Source organism: Mandrillus leucophaeus, unplaced genomic scaffold, assembly GCF_000951045.1.
Source record: "Mandrillus leucophaeus isolate KB7577 unplaced genomic scaffold, Mleu.le_1.0 Scaffold176, whole genome shotgun sequence".
NCBI classification, from domain to species: domain Eukaryota; kingdom Metazoa; phylum Chordata; class Mammalia; order Primates; family Cercopithecidae; genus Mandrillus; species Mandrillus leucophaeus.
Genome location: NW_012101765.1, coordinates 1824846 through 1851094, shown reverse-complemented (window position 1 = coordinate 1851094; position 26249 = coordinate 1824846). Strand labels below are relative to the sequence as shown.

The 26249-nt window shown below is 34.2% G+C and overlaps 1 protein-coding gene and 1 pseudogene across 4 annotated transcripts in view; both read right to left on the bottom strand.

The window, feature by feature from the left end:
- LOC105537605 overlaps positions 1-210 on the bottom strand; it is a 3978-nt pseudogene extending 3768 nt beyond the window's left edge. Inside the window, exon 1 of the transcript XR_001005740.1 lies at positions 51-210. The product of XR_001005740.1 is annotated as a protein FAM133B-like (transcript). The remainder of the gene's footprint in view (positions 1-50) is intronic.
- EPHA3 (EPH receptor A3) overlaps positions 1-26249 on the bottom strand; it is a 384202-nt gene that overhangs the window by 284438 nt on the left and 73515 nt on the right. The gene's annotated exons all lie outside the window — the stretch shown is intronic.

Genomic DNA, 26249 nt, shown 5'->3' with positions numbered 1-26249 from the left:
CTTCCAGTTCTCATTCATTTTTTCTTCAAATTCAGCCAAAGCCTTGGAGCCTTTCTTTTTCTTTTCTAGTTGCTCTTTTACTTCTTCCCAGGTAGGCCTTGCTCGATTCAGATAATCCTGGATTGTTGGCCCTAAAGACTGGACTGGACCCCTTGATCTCGCCATTGCTATTGGGTTCATATAGGCCACCCGATTGCTCCGCTTCCCCATGGTGCTGGATTGAGCGCACAGTCGCAAGCCGAGGGAAACCGGGATGGAGAGACAGCCGAAGCGGGCCCGCCACAGCTTATGTTTCTTATAATATATGTGAGAGTTATTAATGGGAATAAAACAAAACGTTATACTTAGAGAAAATATTTAAATATTATAGCTAAATATATGAATAAAATCCTTGTGAGCCCATTATAAATGTGTTCCTACATTTTTCTCCAATAAAGGAATTAATTATTTTCATCAGGAACAATAGATAGTAAACATTTTTAACTAAATCAACAGCATTTAAAATGCATTAACACTTTTTTCTATTTCTGTTGACACTTTGTTATGATTTCCTTGTATTTTTTTGCTTTGTTTGTTTAAAAAAAAGAATAAAAAAAGTTACTGCCTAAAATTTATCTGTATGAATATTTTCCCAATGTGGGCCACGTGCAGGTTTGTTACAAGGGTCCATCCCACGAGGTCCAGTTTTCAGTACGATTGATCCCCTCACCCAGGGTGTGAGCATAGTACCCAACAGTGACATTTTCAACTCTTGCTGCCTCCCTCCCTTTCTCCTTGAGCAGTCCCTAGTTTTTATTGTTGCCATCTTTAAAAACACAGAAATTTTAATTCATACCTTCTAATCACACAATAAAATAAAATATTCATTTATTACATTGTTGGTAATTACAAGCAAAGAAACATGACATTTATTTGGCCTTCAAGCCTCATTAGGGGAAATTTTTTTATATTAAATTCTTAAATTATAAAAAAAATCTGTAAACTTTACTGGTGTGACAATAATTTGTAAACTTTACTGGTGTGACAATCAGTTTAAAAACTTCTTCCTAGCTCACCTATTAACTTGCAAACGAAACAAGTAAACAGCACTACTTATTTTAAAAGCCTTGATCATTCAGGATCTAAAATACAAGATAGGGATTCATTTGCTGGAGGCAAAATTGACCTAGTTTCATTGTCACATCCCAGATTTAACAACGAAACAAGTTGAGACTATTTTAGAAGATCTCAGAAGTAATATACAAGATACATTCTAATTGCAGTTTAAGAAAAGAAAATATTCACATTGTATTTGTAATAATTGCCAATATACCATTTTCTCGCATCCACTCTAGTTATATGTTATATACCGAGTTTTTAAGAAGATAAGAGTATATGAGAGTTTCAGTTCTTAGGGTTTTACATTGAGGTGCCTATAATAATACAATCATATTCAAAGCAAAATGAATGTATATGTTTAATATAAAAAAGGAGTCAACAGACTTGGTGCTCCAAAAATCTCTGGTGTTAAAAGTTAGTGTTTTATAGAGTCTTCTCTAGTATCATTAACTTGGTTCCACAATGGTATGTTAAAGTACAGATGTAGCAAAAACTCTAGAGAATAAATGCTTTCCATAACCATCTTATAAAAAGTTTGATCATGACAGTATTATTTGAATGTAAACCAATTGAGCTCCTTTTAGTAATAATGAGATTGTTACTTTGATGAATCATTTGCAAATTTATTCTGCAATGAACAGCATTTTACTCGACATCAAACAGTACATATTATGTAGAGATTTTCCTAATTTGATGTAAAATATGATTTTAATTATGGAGATCTCAGTGTAGTTTAACATTTGGCAAGATACCACAAGTCCATGAAAGCAGAAGTATACATTGCAAGAAGATAATGCAAACAGCACCAGCATCCTTTGCACATAAAAGGTTGCAAGGAGCAATTAGCACTTCATTAATTTCTAATGAAGGCCAAATTGCTTGTAAGGGATGGTGATGTGCCATCTCAGACCACTTGTGAAAACAAGTCTCTAACTCTAGCATTTGCTGAGGACTAAAGACAGTAGAAATAAAATCCTTAAATGAATATTTTCTCATAGCAGCAGCAACAAGAAAAAATCATGAATTAAAGCTGCTGTTATAATGCTCATGCTTTGTAAATATAAAGAATGCCCATGCTTCATTCATTTTGCTACTGTAATAACTAATGTATAATATTCATTATATATTACCATTATACATTATCAGAAATTCTATCCTGCTATAGTAATTGACTCAAGGCAGAGATGAAAAAAGAAAAAGGGAGACATAGCATTGGTAACATAGAATTTGGTGGTGAAAAGCATCTTTCTCTTCATTTTCTTAATGCTTAAAAGAAATCTCTGTGGTTGGTATCCACTAGTAACAGCTTCAGCAAAAGAGGATACAAACTAAAGAGGAGCCCAAAATAGTTTCTCAAGCTCTAACTCATTAAAATAAAAAATTCTGATATTTAGCCTAGCTTCCAGATTTTGACTCTAAGCTTTAATTATCAGACCACATAAACCAAGACCGGGTTCCTTGTATTTTCATCTTTTTCCAGATCATTTCAACTATAACAAACCTATGCATCCAAACTTTCTCCCCCGGAGAGTCCATTCTGAAACTAATCACACCAAACCTCTCCATCGTCAAAGGCAGTATAAGATACTAAAGAGGCTCTTAGTTTATATTTTCTAGATAGAACAGTTCCTTGTCACTGAATCAAACATATATTTTTGAGGAAAACACATATTTTAATAATAAACTGGCATTTAACATAATAACTATTATGCTAGTATATCATCATTATGGTAATTAATAATTTATAATTACTGTTGCTATTAATTAGTTTCATGGAAAACATTTTTAGTTATTTGCTAACAAGGGATAGTAAGGTGAGGAAGAAGATTACATTTCCTTTAAGAGAAGCAGAAGCTGCAATAAATTTAGTGCACAGGCTAATATAATTTGGAAAACATTAAGAGTGCAAGAGAGTCATGATTTACCTTTTAAGACTTAAAACCAGTTTCTAAAAAATTTGTTGATGACGATAAAAGGAAAATGACATCAGCAATATTGTTACATTTACAATGTTACTTTTGCATTTCAATGGTTTATAAGAAACACCTATTTCTGCACTTTACAAAATGCTAATGATGATTAATCTTGCACTCAGTAATTTTAAGTGATATTAAGTTGGTTCATGTTATTCCTTTCTCCACTCATGTTTTTTATTCTTATGTTTATTTCCCCTTGTACACTCATAGCCATTTCAAAATCCAGTCTTCAACCTCGAAGTATTTGGGCATTTACGAGGCAGCAGCATTTTAAGCATGCATGCAGAATCTCTTACAGCAAGACTGTCACTATCAAGCATAAGGCACAAATATGTCTACAAAAATCATTGTATTTCCATTTATTCATAAGTAGTTTTCCTTAGCCCATTCTGGTCTCAAAAGTACACACACACACACACACACATTTACACACAGATATATATTTCTAAAAGTATATTATAAAAAGATCAGAGTAATATCAAATAGTTGAGACAAATGAGGAATAGAATTATTTTTTGTTTGTTTGGGGTGTGTGTAAGTGTGTGTGTGTGTGTGGTGTGTCAAATCAGAGAATTATGTTTGTGGCCAAGGAGTCAGGAAGACAGAAGATGGAGATTTGATGTTGGAAAATCCCCATGATTAACAAGATGTGGGACAAGATCCAGAGACAAATATGACCAAAAAGGGCATGTGTGGGAAGATATGGACAGTAATAATGGCTACTATTCAGTTCCTTTAACCACCTTTAGCCCCTAAGTTTTCAGCAGAAATTTGGTGATGGTATTATAATTGCCTAATGGAATATAGAAAAGCCAACATCAGTTTGGCAAAGTATACTGAAAAGATCTGGGAAACAAAGACAAATGTAAAAGAATCAGAAATTATCATGAGAAAAGCCAACAAAGTATTTTAGAGAGTGAGAAGAACTAGGAACAGAATCATGTAAGATCCCTGCTTAGAATTCTCACCAATATTGGGCATGCCTCAGTACTTTCTGTGGTTTTAACAAGATACAGGTTACTAAAGGCACAATGTCTCCAGAAAGTTGGAGTATGTTGTCCCCTCTGTCTCCACTTTACCCAGCAACCTCACAGTTGGGCTCATAGATGTCTGTGTTTTTCTTCTCTGTCCTCTAGTTCCTTAATACCGTTAGACTGACACAAGACCTGAAGTAGCCTCAGCTCCACTCTTGTAGGAGCTTTAAGTTTTTAAAAATATTTTTATTTTATTTTATTTTTATTTTATTTTATTTTATTTATTTATGTGTTGAAAGGGAGTCTCGCTCTGTCCCCCAGGCTGGAGTGCAGTGGCGCGATCTCGGTTCACTGCAAGCTCCGCCTCCCGGGTTCCCGCCATTCTCCTGCCTCAGCCTCCCGAGGAGCTGGGACCACAGGCGCCGCCACCATGCCCGGCTAATTTTTTGTATTTTTAATAGAGACGGGGTTTCACCGTGTTTGCAAGGATGGTCTCGATCTCCTAACCTCGTGATCTGCCCGCCTCGGCCTCCCAAAGTGCTAGGATTACAAGCGTGAGCCACCGCGCCCGGCCGGAGATTTATTTTCTTCCCAGCTGGGATTCAGGGTTACTGTACTGAGATCTCAGGTCTGTTGCAATGATACTGCACCTTTGGACAAATGTCCCGTACCTTTAAGTTTGTTTAATTCCTTTATGTAATTTTTTTTTTTTTAAATTCCGGCTAAGCAGGGAACCCGGAGGCTTTTTAAAAATACTGCTTCCCAGATCAAAAAAAAAAAAAAAAAAAGAGCAGCCTAGGTGATTCTAACATTCTAACCCCAAACATTGAGAACTAATGCTGTATATCTCTTGGCCAACTGGACTTTTGACTTCTGTGCTCTACCTTAACTGAACTGATAAGATGCTCCAATATCAGCTTCCATGAAACTGCGTCTAAAGTATCTTCCTTCCCCTATCTCTGTAGCATGGTCTATGTTCAGCCCTTATCCCATCTGGTTTTTCACTCCAGATTTGCCAAGGCCTAGACACGCCTTACACAGAAGCTCACCTGAATAACCTCATCTTCTACCTCCTACAAGGAATGGTAAGATATTATTATAACAAACCAAGTAAATCCTCACAGTGTTCTATTTCACATCTGGTGGTAGTACACCTGACAAAACACGTGTATTACAAAAACATGCAAACAGTGTGTGGGGAAATTACTTTCAATCACATATTCCTAACGGTATGAATGAAGACGATTTTAGACATGATACTATTTTTATAGTTTGCTGTAGTTTGATAGCATTCCACCGTGATTTCTGTGGTGATTTGTGATTTTTGAAAATGCCCTTATAATTGCAGTTTTATTCAACTTTACATGGATATATTAAATATTTATATGTGCAAAGCTTAAATTAGAAACTGTTTATAGTTAAAAGATAAGTAAAATGCAATTTTTCATATGTGTGTATATATATATATATATATTTTTTTTTTTTTTTTGAGACAGAGTGTCGCTCAGTCATCCAGGCTGGAATGCAGCCGGGCGATCTCGACTCACTGCAACCTCCACATCCCGGGTTCAAGTGATTCTCCTGCCTCAGTCTCCAGAGTAGTTGGGATTACCTGCATGCGCCGCCATGCCCAGATACTTTTTTTTTTTTTTTTTTTTTTGTATATTTCAGTAGAGATGGTGTTTTGCCATGTTGGCCAGGCTGGTCTCTAACCCCTGGCCTCAAGTGATCCTCCTGCCTTGGCCTCCCAACGTGCTGGGATTACAAGTGTGAGACACCACGCTTGGCCACAAAATGGGATTTTTCTTATCAGAAATTGATGCTGGTGGAGGAGGCATAACACATACAGAAGATGACAATATGTTCTGTATTTGAGGTACTGCAAGGAGTTATTGAGAAAGAACAGATTATCATTTGAAGGAAGGTCCTGGAAAAGGATACAGAAATGAAAAGATAGGATTATTGGAACTTCTGTAAGTGAAAATTAAGGAGGACACAGAGACGGAGAACAAATGTCAGCAGGCTTAGCAAATGTGAGGACAGAATCTGTTTAAGTAACTGGGTTCCAGTACGATTGGAATATAGGGCAGTGGGCTGTGGATATGTGGACAAGTACTTCAAGTTTGCACTTAACAACCTCTATAGATTCTTGGAAACTATGACTTGAAACAATGTATAACAAAACCAGTTTTACTCTGGGCTAATTGATATAAACAAGAGTTAACTTTCCATGGCATATTTCTGGTTATGAAAACATCACCAAATTTCTAAATAAACACTCAAAGCACTTCTAATATTAAACATGGAAATAAATGTAAGGTACAGCTTCATTTAAGAAAGATTCATGAAAACAAGATGATTATTAACCCAATTTTTGGTGAATAGCTGTGAGACGGTGGTCAGACGGGTAGTGTGATACATCTAGGAATGAACATTTGCAAAGTGAAAACTTTAAGGAGCACCTCCTCCCACTGTGTAGTTCAAAAACTATGGCAAATATGGTGGCTCGCCGAGTGCTTTGCTACTGCCTCATTTGATGCCATGTATTTGTATGATTATTGAACACATGACAAATTTTTATTTTAAAATAATTTGTATTCATTCATTCATTCTTTTTCTAACCTGCTGATATGGTTTGGCTCTGTGTCCCCACCTAAATCTCATGTTGAATTGTAATCCCCAGTGCTAAGGGAGGGACCTGGTGGGAGGTGATTGGACCATGGGGTGGATTTTCCCCTTCTGTTTTCACGATAGTGAGTGAGTTCCTATGAGATCTGCTTGTTCGAAAGTGTGCAGCCCTTCCCTTTTCGCTCTTTCTTCCTCCTGTTCCAGCCATGTAGGATGTGCTGGCTTCCCTTTTGCCTTCTGCCATGATTGTAAGTTTCCTGGGGTCTCCCCAACCATGCTTCCTGTGCAGCCTGCAGAACCATAAGCCAATTAAACTTCTTTTCTTCATAAATTACCCAGTCTTAGGTAGTGTTTTTATAGCAATGTGAGAACAGACAAATATACCTGCTTATTCCAGCTTAAGGTTGGGGTGGCTGGACTCTATCCCAGCAGCTCAGAGCACAAGGCAGGAGCCAGCCCTGGGCAGGAAGCTATCGTATTGAAGGGCACACTCACACACACCATACTGACTCAGACTGGGAACACTTAGACATGCCAGTTCACCTAATGGGCACATCTTTGGGATATGGGAGAAAAACAGAGTACCCAGAGAAAACTCACGCAGACATGGGGACAATGTGAACACTCCACAGTGTCCCTGGCTGTGAATTACTTTTCTTTCTCATTAGTGTTACAATGAAAGCTATTGGACAAAAGTAGCTTATTCAAGGCCCTGGCATACTCAGCAATGTAAGGCCAGGAACAATTTGGGTAATACAACGTGTCTCTGCTTCATTTGCTACAGTGAGAAACCACTGAAGAGAGGCGCATGGTTAACTGTGGACTGGGAGTTGGCACTCCAGAGAATAAGAAAGAGGACAGCTTTAAGAAGACCATGACAAAGACCCAGGCAACTCTTCTTAAGATGACATCTGTTGAATACTTACATACTGAACATTTCCCAAAAAGATTATAAAGAGATGCTCTTTTTTCTTATGAATGCACACAGTGAATATCTACATGTGAAGATAGTAACTCAGCTTATCTTAGAATTTTTGATTACCAAAACATATTTTAGAATGATTCTTCTTTGTACTGAAAGATGCAGCATCAACAACAACAACAAAAAAGACAAGGTATGTATATATAAATAAATTGATAGCTTTAATTTTTATCTGTGAACTAATGTCCTATTTAGACTCCATTTATCTCCTTTCAAGAACATTCAATTTTTGTTTATTGACTAACTACCGTGTATCAGACTCTAGATTGATAATGCAGTTATGACAGAGATAGACAGGATAGCTGTTCTTATAGAACATAATGTCTACCAGTTATATCTACTGTTATTTTATATACAACAGACTCATTCATTTCTCTATTCATTAGTCTTGCTGCCCTCCATGGTCTCTGGTTTTGTTCTTCTTCCCCTCCCAAGCATCTAGCCCTGTGCCTAAAACCAAGTAGGCACACTATTTTAATTTACTAAAATTAAATGGCATGCAATGTGCCAAATGTCAAAAGTATATAATTTATAAAGTATAGACAGAAGTGTGCTTTTGGCTACATGAGGCATTGGAGTTAGAGAATCAGTAATGTAGACAGTTATCTGTCAGAGTAGCCCTAACTGAGTAACTATAAGATCAATGACAGACTTACAGGAAAAAAAAAAAAGGTATAAATTTCTAGAAACTAATTTACAATTCAGATTTTGAAATAGAGGGTGAATAGTTAGGAAGATGAAGGAAAAGAATCTGAAAACCTGAGATGTGGTGGGGTGGAAATAAAAAAAATTCAAAAATTATTAAAAGTACTTAAAGATTTACCAAAGAAGGGAATTTCTAGCCAGAAGCATTGAGTTGAAACAGATATGATATGCTAAAATATAAAATATAACATAGGGAGGCCACATATATTTCACCATTGTCAAGAAGTTTCAATGAAGTATGCTATTTGAATTCATCTTTCTTGTGAGGGGAAGAATGTCAATATCAAAGAAAAGAGAAGAAAAGTCTAATTTGCATTGTAAAGGTTTGGTTTTTAAATGATGAAATGTGTTTACTTATAACGTAAAGGACACTTACATTGCAAAAACATTCTTTTTAAAACTATAGTGATGAAGTATACCATTATCTGAAAATTACATCAGTAAACTGAGTCAATATGATTTAAAAATCCTCTAATGAATCACTAATATATTCAATACAAGTTAGAAAGAAAAAAATACATTGTTGACATTCATCAGAGATTGTCTCACTCTGTCTTTCTAATCATATATAGCCAAATGGCTTTACTTTTTATAGAGTAAATTTCCCTTAAGTATTAGAGAGTAGGACAATGAGACTAGCATGTTTCCAATTCTTGGAAAGATGTTCAAGGTGAAATTGTCCAATAAAAAAGTAATTTTAGAATTCAGTATAACTGCTTGAAGATAATGAGGAAAATTCCATGCACATTGGCTTAACTTGTCTAGACTGAAAACTGTGCTAAGATGGACATTTACAGAATTATTACAAATGGCTAACTACTTAGAAATTAATGCATAACAGTGACGGCAGTACATTTCATATCAGTTGTGAGATTCATGCAATTTCCTGCTATGATAATGGGTCACAGTCACAGTAATTCATAGCAATTTACAATATACCTGTGGAGCACTCCCAGTGACGGAAATGAAATTAACTCCTGTCACTATGGAACAAATGCTAAGTTTTACAGATCTTCAGAGAGCTAAATTTAGTTTTTAACAAAATAAGTGTAATTTTTGAGAGCACTTCTCTGAAATGTAAGCTGTTTTATAGCACCAATTTTAAAGCTACAGAAACCTCTTCTAGTGTCCTCTTCACAAGGGTAGCAACAATACTTCATAGAAACACGTTTAATCTTTTATCCATTGAGTATCCCGGGGAGCCTAGATTTAAAGGTCTAACCTGTAGAGATAAAAAACCCTGTGTTTGAAACCTAGCTCTACTACTTAATAACTAAGAGATTCAATAGAGTATGATTTAATTTACACATCTGTAAAATGGGAAAAATAATAATTAACATGTTCTAGAGATGTTGAGAACAAAATTAGATTGTCCATTTAAAATGATTGTAACTGTTTTTGCCACCTGGGAAGCAGCAAATAAACACTCATCATTATTATGCTGACAAAGCTGAGTTAGCCAAAAATGTCACCGGAATACACTAGTTTGTTTTCCTTATAAAATAACAGAAATGTATTTTAAATTCAAAGTTTATCTATTTATTATTCCTTTTCGCTTGCTAGAGATTCTATTTCTTCGAATTCGAGACTATAACAATTCTGACCAGTGTAAGTTTGTTTTAGTCTTTTGAAATTCACTAAATATAGTTGACAAAAAGTAACTGAATATTTGGCTGCTTCACATATTTTTATTTTTATTTTTATTTTTTGAGACAGGGTCTTGCTCTGTCACCCAGGCTGGAGTACAGTGGCATGATCTCGGCTCACTGCAACCTCTGTCTCCTGGGTTCAAGCGATTCTCCCCCCTCAGCCTCCCCAGTAGACGGGACTAAAGCACACACCACCACACCAGGCTAATCTTTATGATTTTGGTAGAAAGAGGGTTTCACCATGTTGGCTAGGCTGGTCTCAAATCCCTGACCTCAAGAAATCTACCTGCCTTGAAGTGCTGGGATAACAAGCGTGAGCCACTGTGCCCAGTCACAATTTTATTAGAAATGAGTCTGCTATCTTTTATCTAAGATAAATTTGCCCTTCTAAACTGGAATAAAATATTTGCCAATAGTATTCCACATTTTACCATGTTCTATATTTCTGCAATTTTATTAGACATTTGACTTCACTTCTTTTTACTACTGTCTTTTTAAAAATTAAAATATATCTACCTTCAATCTGCATAACATGTCAAGAGATGTATTCTATATCTTTAATAAAAACAAGTACTCTTTTTATGTTTTTATTTCATACCAGGCAATATGTTAAGCCTCAGGTATCTCATGTTTAAAATGGAGATAATAATAGCATCTTTCTAACAGGATGTCTTAGTGGCTTAATAAATAATATTGATAGTAAGTGCTTACACAGTTGTTACCTGCTAAGTGAAACAAATGTTTATTAAGCCCTTACATTCTACAAAACCATTTTTGGCACTACCATTATGATCAAGATGTCATTAAACATTACATCAAAGAGGTAGTTGAGTAGAAGGTCATTTAGGTCCTTTTAGGTCATAGGAGAGACTTTGGATTTTATCCTTAGACACATGGCAATTTAGTAAAGGGTTTGAATAGAGGAGTGGCATGATCTGAATCATGTCAGAAAAAGGTCACAGGCTGCTGTGTGAAAGAGAAACAGCAAGGAGTGACAATCTAAGAAGTGAGATGGGAGGTTATCGTAATACTTTTGTGACATAGGATGGAATCTCGATAGGATGGCATTCATTGGTGGAAATAGGAAGAAAATAACAGATTCCAAAACCATTTGGGTGGTAGAGCCATGGGATATTATAGATTCGATGTGGGACATGAGAGAAAAGTAGAGAATGTGATTTATGCTATTGAAAGTTGCCCCTCCCAATACAAAAACCAGAGGAATAAAATAACAGTCAGGAGGTGGCATTTAGGGAAGAAATTTAAGCATAAGTGGAATTTTGACTAGTGAAAATAGATGAGGAGGAAGAAGGAGGATGAACACATTCTAGGTAGGTGAAATGATATGGATAAAGGCATAAGACCCCCAAAATTCCAACTGAGTTTGGACATCACTGGGTAGCTGCAGCGAGAGATGAAGCTGATCTTTCATTGACTAACTTAACACATATTTATCAAACACCTGTTATGCACTAGTGACTCTATGAGGTGCTATTACAGCAGCGAAAGTGATGACTTGAACAGTTGTGTATGTTGAGAGGAGGGGAAGATTTCAAAATGAATGACCTAGGAAGTCTTCACTGAAAATGTGATATTTAAATAAAACCTCAAAGGATGACATAAGGCAGAAGAAGACTTCATGGGGAACTATTTGAATAAAGGAATATGGATATATCAGGAAACAGCATCCAAGGCAAAGGAAACAGCAGTAAAGAATCCCAAGGTAGACAGTAACTTGTATGTCCTCAGAGGAGGGAGGTAAAGAGAATGATTTGAAGGAGGAGGAAGGGGAAGGGTTGAAGAGTTTAGCCCAATCCTGGGATCTGAGCAGAAGACTGACAAGTCTTACTTTTTCCTCGAATCACTCTGGGTGCTATAAAGAGAATAGTAGAAAATTAGAAGAGTGGGAAATGACCATGTAGATGGTTTGTAATATAATGGAAGTTTTTCTCATCACCCATGAGATTTAAGCAACAATTAGATTTAAGTACATTACTTTGGCAAGAGTATTTAGGATGGGCTAGATGAGGAATGGAGGCAGATGGATCTGAGAGTTACTGTGCTTAGGCAAGGGACGGGTAATGAAGACTTGTTCATTTTGCTCATTATTGATACCCAACACCCAGGACAGTTCCACATAATCCACTCATTGAATAAGTAAAGAAATGAACTAATTTTTGAATGAGAGAAATATTTTAGGAGTAGAACAAGGACTTGGCAAATGATTGATATTTTCTTTGAGAAAACTGAAAACCTGAAAATGACTCTGAGGTTTTAAGCTAACATTGGATAATCATATTGACCATTTTATGTTCAAGGTAATGGGTCTTTCTGGCATTGCATCATTTTATCCTTGAAAACCCTGTGCTGCAGGTGCCATCATCTACTAATTCTATAGATGAGACAAAATGAAGTTTAGGAGGGGGTTCAATAACTTCCCCTAAATCTGTTAGCTGGTAATGGCAGAGCCTGGTTTCAAACCCAGAACTCTTCAATTGCAAAGCTTTCCTGTTTTTTATGAACCTGTCTTGGTGACTTGGAAATAATGTTATGAGCAGAAAGAGCTGAAAAACAGGTGGGAAAACTTATGCAAAGAAGAGGAGCAAAAGTTTAATATGGGTAGAATCTAATAATGTCAAAATGAAACACAGAAAAAAAAGTTTTCAAAAATTGAAATGGAGATCCAGAATTCAGAAAAAATATATACACATATAAATTCAGATTTTGGAGTCATATAATTGAAGTTTTAGAAATATTATGATTAAAAAAGAAAAAAATACAAGAAAAATGAAATGTCAGAAACTGTATTATGAAATGCTTGTGTTTACAGGGTAGGAAGAGAACGACCAGCTGATGACAGAAGGGGAAATATTGTATTATTGAAATTGCTCTGTCCAAATCCATACTGAAATGTTCCCACATTAAAACGTTGTTCAAGTTAAGTGTGGTATATACTGCTGGAAAAGGAGCATTTACAGAGGTGAGAATAGAACAAGGAAAAAACAATGTCAGAGTTGCCAGAGAGAAGAGAATTTCGATAACTGTATAGGTATTATAAAGGATACTTTAGAGCAAAGTGTGGTGTGAGGAGAGTGAACTGACAAGAAGAAAGATATTGACTATAAAAAATATATGTATTTTTGTTAGCAGAGGTTTTCACAAAACGTCATTTAACTCATAAAGCATAGCAGAGAAGTAGTCAAAGCAGATATGGAGATTTTGTCCTAACAATTTTATTATTGAACAGAAAAATATTCAATAGATTCTATAGGAGATTGGAGAACTTTCTTCACAAATTTCTTAATCGATATTTAAAGAGAGAGAAAAAAAACACACCCAACGTCAAAACTAATAAAACTCCAACCTAGACCAGATCTTCTTACTCTTAGACCTGTACAAGTGCCAATAAACCACATTGTTTCTGCAAGGCAGAAGGGACTAATCGTAAAGTCAGTTTGGGTAAAACTCTGCTCCACTAATAATTAATATGAGATTTGAACTGGGAATTCCCCTCAGTTACAGGAAAATATTAGTAACTTTGAAACAAATACAGAAATATAGTATTACTATAATTTTAGATGAACCTAGTTAACTTATTAAAATCTCATTTTGTTAGCACATCAATCTATGTACTATAAAGAGTATGTTTTAACAAGTTCTGAAATGTTAGTATTTTTAAAGAACAGTTACATTTCTGGAAGAATATTTGGGAATGGACTAAATTTTACTTTAATCCCTACCTAAAAATAATTATAAATAAATCACAAGTGAAAATATTCCACTTTTAAAATTATCATATGATCACAATTGTTCCATAATGTATAGTGCATTCACTTTCATAGCCTAATGTGAATGTGTGTACAAGCAAAAATAATGAAATACATTGGAATCATAAATAGCCACTTGTACATAAAATTTTAGAGATGAAGGAACATTTATAAATTTTGATCTCAGCAAAACTGTTCAATATTATTTATATAACATGTTCATAGCAGGTAAACATTGGGAAAAACTTAAAAAGCTAAATAGTGTATATTCATATCATTTTGTGTAATTAAATTTTTCTAAAAAAGTAACTTATTTAATGTCATTTTAAAATATTATTTTAATTGACAAATAATAATTGTACATATTCATAGAGCACATAGTCACATTTTGGAATATGTAATGTACAGTGAAAATATCGGGGTAATGGGTATATCTATGATCTCATACATTTATCATTTCTTTCTTTTGGAAAGGTGCAATATCCTCCTTCCAGTTATTTGAAACTATATAGTATTTTATTGTTAACTGTAGCTATCCTGCAGTGGTATAGAACACTAGCACTTCTCCTCTCTAACTGTAATTTTGTGTCTTTTAACAAATCTCTTTCTACATCAAAATGATCAAGAATGAAGAAAATCTTTCTAATCATAAATTGAATTGTGAAAATAGGATTATCAAATTGTAACAATTGTTCCCATGTTAATGCCAAGACCAATATCATTTGGTGGGGAGCAGCTGCAAGTTATCATCAGAGCAATATTTTGAACTTAAAATAAATTTTGAAACCCAAAAACAATGGCCAGCTACTTAAGCTACAAAGATCTTGTTGTCTTTGGTCATGGCTTATCCATTGTTTTCTGTGTGGCATCTCAAATATTTTCATATTTTGCAAATGGCCTACATAAAGAGAAGATATTCAGATAATATATTATTTTGTGGTTTCAAATATTATATTTATATAAACTACAACGTTATGCAATTACACCTCTATTTATTATCCAAATAAATTTTTGCTCCAACTTTGTAAAAAATATTTCAGAGATTATTTACAAACTAATCCAAAGTTTATGTATTAATAATAGATGTGTAAAAATGTGTTTATTTGAAAATATTTCTCTACATTCTACCTCAAATTTTATAAGTGATTATTTATTTCTTTTGGCTATCCTAATTCGATGAGGCTAAATAAGTCCAGTACATTTTAAAGCAGTTACTTACTCTGAATTAGGAGCAGGATTGCTCCTTATTTTATTTGCCTAATATTACATGTCTCCAGAGAATCCTTCAGCTTCTAGAGCTGTGTGACACCTAAAATGGTAACATATACCAGTTTTCTCTGCATTAGTATCCTCTGTTCAAAATATGAAATCCAAGTCAATACTATGAAATTAAGTAGGATTACACTGAAGAAAACCAACGTTAAGTCTATAGTTTACAGATTTTTGTAAGTATACCAGAAGGCAAATATTTTGGTCAGCTGTATACTCTGGTTATTGGAGAACTAATTTCTAAATCCTACAGTCGTTTTATTTATTTCTACTTGATGTATATACATATATGAATGTATTTTGCTATATATTTATTAGTGTATGTAGTATATATAGTATATTTTACCCTTTATTTAGATTTATTATTATAGTTTCCTGCTTCAAATCTTAACCTTACTATTTTGAAGAAAATTAAACTTTTACTCCTATAACTCTGGATCTAAGAAGGCTCAGAGTACATCATTTTCAATAGCAACAGTCACTCAACAATATTGTAGGTGAATGTAAGTTAATGACCACTCCATAATGTAGTGTGGTTTCTAGAACAAAATATTATACCTAGGATTCTCCTCTTGGACCTTGACATTCTTTCACCGGGCTTGCCAAATTCTTAATCATGCACTACATGTTTTTCATGGGCCAGACACTTTTTTAAGTTCTTGATATTATAAATCTAATATAGTCCTCATAACCAACCAACAAGGTAAAAAAAAAAATACCATCTCCTTTCAAAAGATGAAGACATTGAGCTGCCAAAAGATTAAGGAAGGCCCTGAAGTCACACACTAGGGTGGGACAAAGGAGCTTTGACTTCAGCATTCTAGTTCACAGACTGAAATCCTGCTTCCCTGTTGGTTTGGTTTGGCTGACCTCATTTCTCTTTCTGTTTTGTATTTTTGGTTTTGCTTTTCCCCTGCTCCTCTGCTTTCTAGTGCCAACCCAGTGAGTGCCTACTCATTGATTTTAAGACCCAATTTAACTGGAACCTTGTTTAAGATTTTCTTCCCTCCTCAGCAAGATTGAGTCACTGGCTTCTCAGCTGTACACTTTCACCACTTTCTAAACAGTTCCACTACTGCATATATTACCTAGTACTGCACTGATGTGCTTAATGTTTTCTGCCAAAAAGGTTATACTTTACCTCAAGGTAAAATGATATGATCTCTAAGACTAAAAATTTTCCATGTAACTGCAGACTCTAGCGTAGTGCTGGAAATATATACTTGCAGAGGCAGATCTATAAAAACATAATACTAGTTGGGTACAATTTGGAATCATGGGAACTCTGGTAAGCTGGAGAGTGCATTAATGGTCAGAAGAAACTCCACTTTAATTTTTAATAAACACTGTGGCTCAAATGTATCCATCCATTTTTGTCTTCTAACCTAGCATGATATCAATAAAAAGAATGAAATGAAATGGGTAAACATTTAAACATATACTATGGGCTGAATCATATACTCCCAAAATTCATATGTTGAAGTTCTAACTCTCAGGATCTCAGCATGGGAGTGTATTTGGAGAGAAGATCTGTAAAAAGGTAATTAAATGAAAAATGAACTTTATTCATTTATTGTGAACTCCAATTCGATACTACAGAGGTCTTACAAGAAGAGGAAATTTGGACAGACACATATTGAGGGAAGACAGTGTGAAGAGACAGAAGACAGCCATTTATAAGCCACAAAGAAAGGTTTGAAACAGATTCTTCTCAACTGTGGTATCTCAAAGGTTTCCATATTTTGTAAATGGCCTACATAAAGAGAAGATATTCACAGAATATATTATCTTGTGGTTTCAAATGTTGTATTTATAAAAAGTACAACTTTATGCAATTACACCTGTATTTCAAGGTTCTCAGAGGAAGCAATTCTGTCAATACACTGATTTCACACTTTCAGCCTGTGAGAAAAATAATTGTTTTGTTTAAACCCCCCAGTCTGTGGTGTTCAGTCACAGTATGTAACAAAGAATGCATCTTGTAACAACACTTACACAAAATGTAAATGTTTAGTATTCAACTAAAGCTTATGTTTATAGGTAAGCGGTTAATTGGTTACCCAGTTAATTGGAAGATATATTGTTCTCTGAAATGACTGATTCACTTGTTTTCATAGACCCACCTGGCAAACAAGGAGTCTTGAAGAGAGTTAGGAAAAAGAATTTAAAGTACTATAATCAGACTAGTCTAGAAATGTTAACATTTTTCTTTATCAGCTTCTCTTAGTAAGTGTTAAAAAGATAAGTAAAGGAAAATGTGGCCTGATTTCAATAAGATATATAATATAAATTAAAGAAACAGGTGCAGCCTTTAGGTAAAGTAGTCATAAAATGGTTAAATAGTAAAACCATGAACTGCTACAGATGGAGGATGTTTAATAGTGTTACAGGAAATGTCTGAGGTTCAAATTTCTGAATGAGGTACCTGTTATCAGCTCAGATCTAATGTTGAAATTATGCTTCCAAATAAAGTGAACTGAGTTTAAAATTTGTTTTCCAGTGTTAAATCTCGGTGAAACATAGTAGGGCTACTAAACAAAGGAAGACGTACTAATAATAAATCGCAGAGCGTAATGGACACAATTAATGCCTCCTTACTAACCAGTTGTTTAAAATGGAGTACTTACAGTAATTTAGTTTTAAAAGATAGATAATGCGAAAAAGTATTGCAAATGAAAGCAAAGTTTCTGTTTCGGAATAAAAACAATTTGTCAGGGCTGGACACAGGGGGCAATACAAAACTGAAAGTAACGTTCAGGAAACCAGGAGTTTTCAAGAAGAGAAAAATGGCTTAGACTAGAGCTAGGTCTCTTAGTATAGTTTTCTTTCTTTTTTTCCTTTTTTTTTTTTTTTTTTTTTTTGAGACAGAGTCTTGCTGTGTCACCAGACTGGAGTGCAGTGGCACGATCTTGGCTCACTGCAACCTCCGCCTCCTGGGTTCAGGCAATGCTCCTGCCTCAGCCTCCCAAGTAGCTGGGACTACAGGTGCGCGCCACCATGCCCAGCTAATTTTTGTATTTTTAATAGAGATGGGGTTTCACCATATTGTCCAGGATGGTCTCGATTTCTTTACCTCATGATCCACCCACCTAGGCCTCCCAAAGTGCTGGGATTACAGACTTGAGTCACTGTGCCTGGCCTGTTAGTATAGTTTTCAATATTATATTAGGATTGAAGAATTGGACATTAATGCTAATGCAATGAAGGTCTGGACTCTGATACTAGAATCCCACTTAATATCAATTATAGTCTAAGATATATTTCTCATTTCATAAGGTAAGGCCAATCTTCCCCATTTAGTCCTCTTCATACTCTTGAGAAAGACTGAAATTTATTCCTTTCAGAAATGTTTTTAAACTTTCTGAATAAACTGGAATCCATTTAACTCCAGGTATTACACTCCAGTCACAGTCATCTAGTCTAGATAATACATGAGAGAAGCACTTACTATAGTCTTATGTTTAATTCACTCAAAAGTATTTATTGAGGGCCTAGTATGAACCATACATTTTTCAAAACTGGGGATAGAAGCTGTTAGATAAACAAATGGCAGTCTCAAGTTTCATGGAACTTACTTTTAAGGAGGAAAAAGAGAACAGATAATGAAGAATGACGGAGGGTACAAGGACAGAGAGGTCAAGGATCACTGCTCTGACGAATCGTCATGGGCAGAGGTGTGAATAATGTGAAGAAGAAAACCATTTATTAAGATGGAAAAGACTAACTGAAGAAAGAGCGGGTTTGGTGAAAGAATATAAAAGTATTTGGGATATATTAGTTAGAAGTGAAGTTTGTAATAGCATCTGTTATGAGTCTGGAATTTAGGAGCATGATGAAGTCAAGGATATAATATAAGGATTGTCAATATGTAGATGGTGATAATGGCTAGGAAAATATTGTACAGAGAATAGAAGAAATTTGAAGAATGAGTTCTAGAATTTTTCGTTTATTAGAAATCAAGAATTTTGGGGAGAATCTTGCAAAGAGCTTAAGAAAAAGTATCCAGTAAAGTAAGAGAATTATGAAAATAGTATGTTAAATGACGAAGTATCTGGAAGAATAAAAGTCGATGATAAAAAGAAGAAAAGTCAGTAAGCACTGCCAAATACTTCTACAAGATGAGCAAGGTGACGGTCGACGACTGAGACACAGCGTTTGGCAACGTGGGTGTCATTTATGTGCCTATGATAGAATGAGATCGTAGCTGGCTTATTTTTATCTGGATGTGTTTTGTCTATTTGTTTCTTCAATAACAATTTATTGAGAAGGTATTTTGTGTGGATACTAAAGAGGGAACTACAAACGAGAATGTATCCATTTATTGCCATCATGAAAATCATGAAATCACAAAATAAATAAAAACAAAATTCTGCCTATGAGTTTTCTTTTATATTATTGGAATAAAGTAACTTGTTATATACTGCCCATTAAACTGAATTTTTTTCAGATTGCTTGTCTCTGTTTAGGAGATACTAATTATACACTTTAAAATATATATAGAATCATCAACGAAAGCAGGTTTGAGGTGCTAAGAGATTTTTAGTGTTAAGTAATATATAATATATATCTATTTCACAAAAGTCAAGAGAGTCGTTATATTACATTTCTCAAGCCCAACCCAGCCTTTGAAGTGTTCCCACAAAGCTATGTCGTGGCCAATTATCTCAGATAAGTGTTTATGGTGACAAGGCTACTGCTTAATTTAAACTTTTCATAAACATGCTTGTATACGTACACACACTCTGGCACGTCATGTAAATTAACAAATATTTTCTACAGTATTTATCAGTTAAATTTAGGAACATATACTCTTTTAAAACAAAGGGACATTTTTAGAATCACACTGATATTCATCAGCTCAAATTTATTTTTTAATTTAAATTAACATATTTTTTATATTTGCAACAGTGTAAGTCACTTTACTAGCATTTGTGTGCCTTATTCAATCCAGTATCTTGAAAATATATATTGATTAATATATATTAAATAAGATAAATTAATTACATAATACATTTATAGCTTTATACATTTTTGAACAATAGATAAATATGTATTCAATACATGGATATATACATTTATTTATAATGTATATTATTTATTAATGTTTATTAATTTATTAATGAATAGTAATAAATTGGTAATGTATAGAGCCATATATTAAATACATTCATAAATAAATATTAATTACTTAATATACATTAAATAAGCATACTATAGATATATGTGCTTTTCAAAAACAAATTTGATGTAATAACATAATAAAGGGCTGGACACTAATTCAACAAAGGTAGGACATGAACATAAAAATATTCATGAGGATAAAAATTAAAGTCTGTAGTGCTCTGAAAGAGTAAATTCTACATATAAAGTGAGAATCTAAACTGTATACTACTATTAAGTTCAATACACTTTTATAATTAAAATAAATCTGAAATAATGTATTTTATTAGAAGACTAAACACAAAAGCAGTCGTCATTTTGCATGGCATAACTCAGAGCAATATAAAATAGGCACATAGTAAACTGACAGTTAAAAACATAGTCCAGGCGACACAAAATTCAACAAATTCAATCAACAGGTGCATAACGTATCATTTCTTTGGTTTAAAAGTCTTTGAAATGCTGTATTTCTACACAATGGAATTTCCTATAGAATTCCCAATTCGCAACATGTTTTTCTATTGTCATTTACCTAAACACTGAATGTACTGTGGCATCAGTACTACTAGCCCAAATACAACTGTAAAAAGCACCAGCTGGCTGTATTCAACATGGCACTTGTCCAGGTCTCAAATGTCTTATTTATATACAATGGAATTTTGCCAGCTGTGTAATATTTAGGGCTAATAAATGTAATTGGCAGTACTACATAAGCACAACTAACAAATATCAGAAAATACTTCTCAATGTGAAGTTTGAGTTGTTCTCATTTAACAGAGTGAAGTTTGTGACAGTTAAAAGTGAGTTTAAGCAGTTTTGACTTTGAAATAATTTTTAAAAATTAAAGAAAGAAAGGTTAACAAAACTACAGGTGAGTTGTAAACTTACTATCTTGCTTCTATTTTTTTAAACCAGGGACATGTATTGATAGTTAAAGATTGTATCATTATAAAAATGAACAGAGGTGTTTAAACAGGTGCCTGGACCTCAAAGACAAGGTAAAGGGTGCTAGACCTAGAGGAAGTTACAATATAGTATCAAGATGGATTAATATATCATGATAACACAGTGAAATTTTACCAAAAGAAGTCTATATGAAAAATGAGGTGGACTCACTAACTGTGCTAATTATGAATGTAATACTATAATTTATGTTTCATCTCTAGAAACAAACAGTAGACACATACCACTTGAAAGAAAGAATGAATGGAAGAGAGAGAGAAAGAAGAAAAAAGAGAAGGAATGAGATAAGAGGAGAGAGAAAGAAAAAAGAGAAAGTAAAACGAAGGAAGAAAGAAAGAAAGAAAAAAATGAACCTTCTTGCAAACAAAATAAGCATTATTTGTAATAAGCATTAAATTTGAGTTTAATGAGGGGCTATTCTTCTCAAAATATCACTTTTCAAAAGACAACATTCCACTATTGAACCATTATTCCCTCTAAACCCTGTTGCTTGTCCCTAAAAATGACCACACCCCTGGGTATAATAGAATGTTAAACCTAAACCATCATTTGTGTAAATGTGAATATGTGAACCAAGAAGGCTCTGACAGTAGACAAAGTGGAAGGGGAGAGCTGTGTGGAAATTGTGAGGATGCACGTGAAATGAAAAGTGAAAGGGTAGAACTGAAGCAACAAAACACATTCCTCCAATCCGACTTACTTCACATTTTTGCCAAGTTTAAACCCTAGAGAAGATACAAAAGACAGTTCTCTAGGCAGGAGTGAAAAACATAAGAGGAGGACCAGGGAATTGAACAATTAAGAAAATTGGACTTTAATTCTTGTTTTCACAATATCTGTTGATATCTGTTAAATTACTTAGTTTTCCTGAGGTCTATTTTCTGAACTACTAAATATATTAATATATGAAATATAATTTCCTTTCTACTTAAGTAGCCAATAAAATGCTTAATTCAGCCACAACAGGTGTTGGATTACCCACCAGACAGATCAACATGTATCTAGGAGATGGCAAGGTCACAAAACTTTCTTTTTCTAATTTCTAAAATCTAAAATGATGTCTGATATATTTAAAAAGAAAATAAATAAATGTTTGAAAAGGAGAAAAGCTAAAACTTTGCTGGACCTTGTTACAATTATATTACTGATGCTGCTTTGACTTTGAATTATAGAGGAAACACCATCATATTTCTAGGTTTAGGTTCTTTACCATAATTTGATTATAGGTGCCCAGTTATATACTGTCTTCACAGCCCACAGATGCAGATAAAGCACTGAGCTCATAGCAGAAAAATAATCCAGAAACAGGAGGGGGGAAAAAAGCACCCAATGAGAAGTTGGCTTTTTAATTTTAGACAAATACAAATTAAAAACATGCTTTCCGAACCAGAGATGCCAATCTCCCTCTTGGTAATGGACACAAGATTTGGGAGCACTTAGATGATTTAACCTTGGGAGCAGTAGTTTCCAGCTTCACATTCTAATATCACTGCTGCTATCCCTTTTCCTAAGTCTCCTGTCTTTCTGCCTGACTCCCATCATCGTCTTGCTGCAAAACATTCCCTCTTATTAGACATGGGGAAGAAAATGCTAAAATGATTCAATTTCAAGAGTTCTGCTTCCTTTTGTTTTAACAATCACAAGGGAAACCAAGAATTCTACCTTAGAAAAGTTCGAGTGCCGTGAACACAGTATCTTTCATTGATTGTTAAAGAACTTTTCAGTGTGTGTTTACGTTTTGGATTTTGCTCCTGAAAAACATAAGAGTTTGGTTGTTCCAGTGTTTGCTTATTTTAAAAGTAATTCGTTGACTGCTACTTTGTAATTTCTGCATATGATTATTGAAAGTAGAATCACTTATGGCATATCTAAACTAAATTCAAAACAACCGGAATGTAATTAGATTAACGTCAATGTAAACCACCAACCCAATGAATGGAGGCCTTTTAAACACAAATAGAGCACAATGGTTTTGATGCCAAGAAATCCCTGTAACTTGGAACCTACTAAGGAGACCATTACTCTATAGGGGCCTCCATTTTGATGAAGCCACTCAAGTCAACTAGCGATTCAACTACTTCTACACACATATCCTTGTGTTTTCTTCATGAAGCCGAGGGAAAATATTTTCCTTTAGGGGAATTGGTTTCTTTCAATTTCTATCTAAGAATACGTCAAGCAGGAAAATCACCATCATTTTCCAGTGATCTCTATAACTACTTCGTCCCTGAAACATTTGAAGAACACCAACATCTTGAAAATTCCAAATACTGCTCCGAATCATGTGAATATATTTAAAGGAAAAGGTCAAACCTTAAAAAAAAGAAAACCACAAAATACTGTTTATAAAAATTATATCTTAAAATATTTTCATAGTCATAGAATAAGATAGAGTCATAGGATTTAAATGATCATTTACGTAATCATTTCAATGTCTCTATGTAACCTGCAGAATCTCACAGACTTTTACAATTACAATTAGTTTCAACCCTAGAGTTTTGTAAAAGAATTTCAGATAAGACAGCAGTATAAAATCTGTAGCTAATTCCCAGTTCCCAAAAAGCGAGTTACTTCTTGAGCCATTAAACAAAGTATAAAGAGTTATAAAATTCTAGATTTCTGCTCATAAAGCAAAAAAAACCCATAAATTATTTTAAAAATCATAATGTTAATGTTAATGGAAAGGGCTTCGAATGCATCTGTTTTCATTAACAAATATTTTCTTTATTAAATCACCTTAAAATAAAGTTGGAGGCCGTGTGTATGTGTGTGTGTATGGAGTACTTCAGAACTCTAGGCAGTAATTAAGACCCCAAGTGATAGAGAGGAAGGTGAGGCAAAAGGTAATTGGAAATATTAAAATATAAAGGCCCCGGGGGTTTACCATAGCTTCTAATCAGGATAATATTGACATATCTTTGGGTATTTGTTAGGGTGATGTAGTAAGAGAAGATCTAATTGCAGCCATGAGAAAATACCAAATATTGCAGATCTCACCCAAAGCACCATCCAGGACTATGCATAATAGAATAAAACTCTTAGGAGCTCAATGAAGCACGTGAGACAGGGGGAAGAGATCAGGAATTCAATCATCCTTGTGCAGTCCATTTTAAAATGTATATTTAACTTCAATTGTGTGTACAATATACAGAAAGGCACATGTAGAAATTTAATAACTAAATCCGTAGCTATCTATAAATATACATATAGTGGGAACTCAATAATTATTTTAATTATCAGAGTACATCATCAAAAGTTTTGGATGGTTTTAAATTATACTGGAACTCTGACTTCAAAGATTCCCTCTCTGAGTCCTCCAGTTAAAATCACATTTGTAATCAGTTTTCCTTTCATCTTAAAAAATGTCTGACATTCTGACAAGTTTCAATGTCTGCTTTGTGTAATTCAATGGAAAAATAAGCTATTTATTGTAGATAATTTTCATTCAAAATATTTTAGAAATAATGTAATATATACCATGTGATCCTGAAAAACAGTAATGAATATATTTTTATATTACTTAGAGGGAGTTTTGATTTTTTCTAATGTTGTTTTTCAAAAGAGTGTGAGAGACATCATAGTTCCCTGACACTGTTACAGATGTAGAAAGATATGCTAAGTTTGTGTTGGTTATACCTCAACTTTTACATACATAGACTATTTCCAGGTAAAGCAAAAGAATTACACACACGCCTATGCACACAACACACAAATTACCTATGATTAGAAAAATCTATTTCATTTAAGCTATACTTTCTCTGTTCAAAATTTATGTATGGATTGACCTTTTTTTTTTCAATATTTTCCTCTTTGTGACATAATGTAAGGCATACCTTTTCTAAATTATCCACTAAAATGAATAGAAATCTATGTGCACTATACAGAAATCAATTGAGAATCTATTCAGACTATAAAATTTCCTACACCAAGCTATCAATGCATTCCTACCTCTTATTTTTAAAGGACACTCTGATGTATTTAAACTTCAGTGACCAGGCTACTCTCCACAATGAATAGCCATATTTTCTGTACTGCACAGACTATACCATTAGCAATTATACATTCCCGGACTGATCTTTTACAGATGTCAAGGAAATCTGATGAAAGGACGCACTCAGCATGGAGGCATGGCTGGGACTGTAAAGTGGCACCACTGGGTATGGCATGTCCTTGTTATAGGAAATAAAGGGTGGTATAAAACCAGTATTTATTTTTCAGTGAAAGGAGAAAAAAACGATTAAAGTCATGAAGAAGAGAAGAGGAGTATAAAGGGGAAAAATAAAGGAAAATTTATGATACTATGGTCATCAAATAAGAGGAAAACCATAGTAAAAAAGAACTAACAGATAAGTAAGGCTGAAAATAATTATCACTGGTCAAATGGTATCTAAAGTGTTCACTGCTGCCCAAGTAGTTTACATGAAATATTTCATCAACCTTCCCAGCAACCCTTAAAAAAGGTACTAGCATTTTGCCAAGGAATAATGATTCAAAGTACTGAAAACCATTTCTTACTTTGAAGACTTTAACTCAATTAGCATGCTTGATAGGCCAGCTTTCTGAGCAAGCAATCTGTAGTTTCCTAGGGCTCTCTGCTTAGATGTCACGATCTGCAGTCACAATCTTAAAGTTGTTAGCTTTTGAACAAGGTATTTCAAAAATACCCTATGCCCCTCAGATTATGTAGCTGGTCTTGATATCTCATAATTCTGAAGGATAAGATTTATGGCATACTTACTGATTGCATAGGGCACTAATAATCCAAAAGCTCAAATTTAAAACACCACAGTATTTAGTATAGCTCTCTCCACTACCATCTCCATTACATTGTCTTCTTATTTATTTTTCTGTTTATTTGGCTGCATCACCTTCTGAGGTTATTATTGACTTCCTATTAAACAGGTCTATTTGAATGTCTGCCTGGCTTCTAAAATATTTTAATCAGTGTACAAAACTGAACTATATGACAAAATGTATAATTGATATATTTTTCTGTAAGAAAAAAATATTCAGTAGGAGTTAAAAGAATTAAACTCTATCCCATATTTGCTTAACTGGAAATTAACTCAGAATTTCTT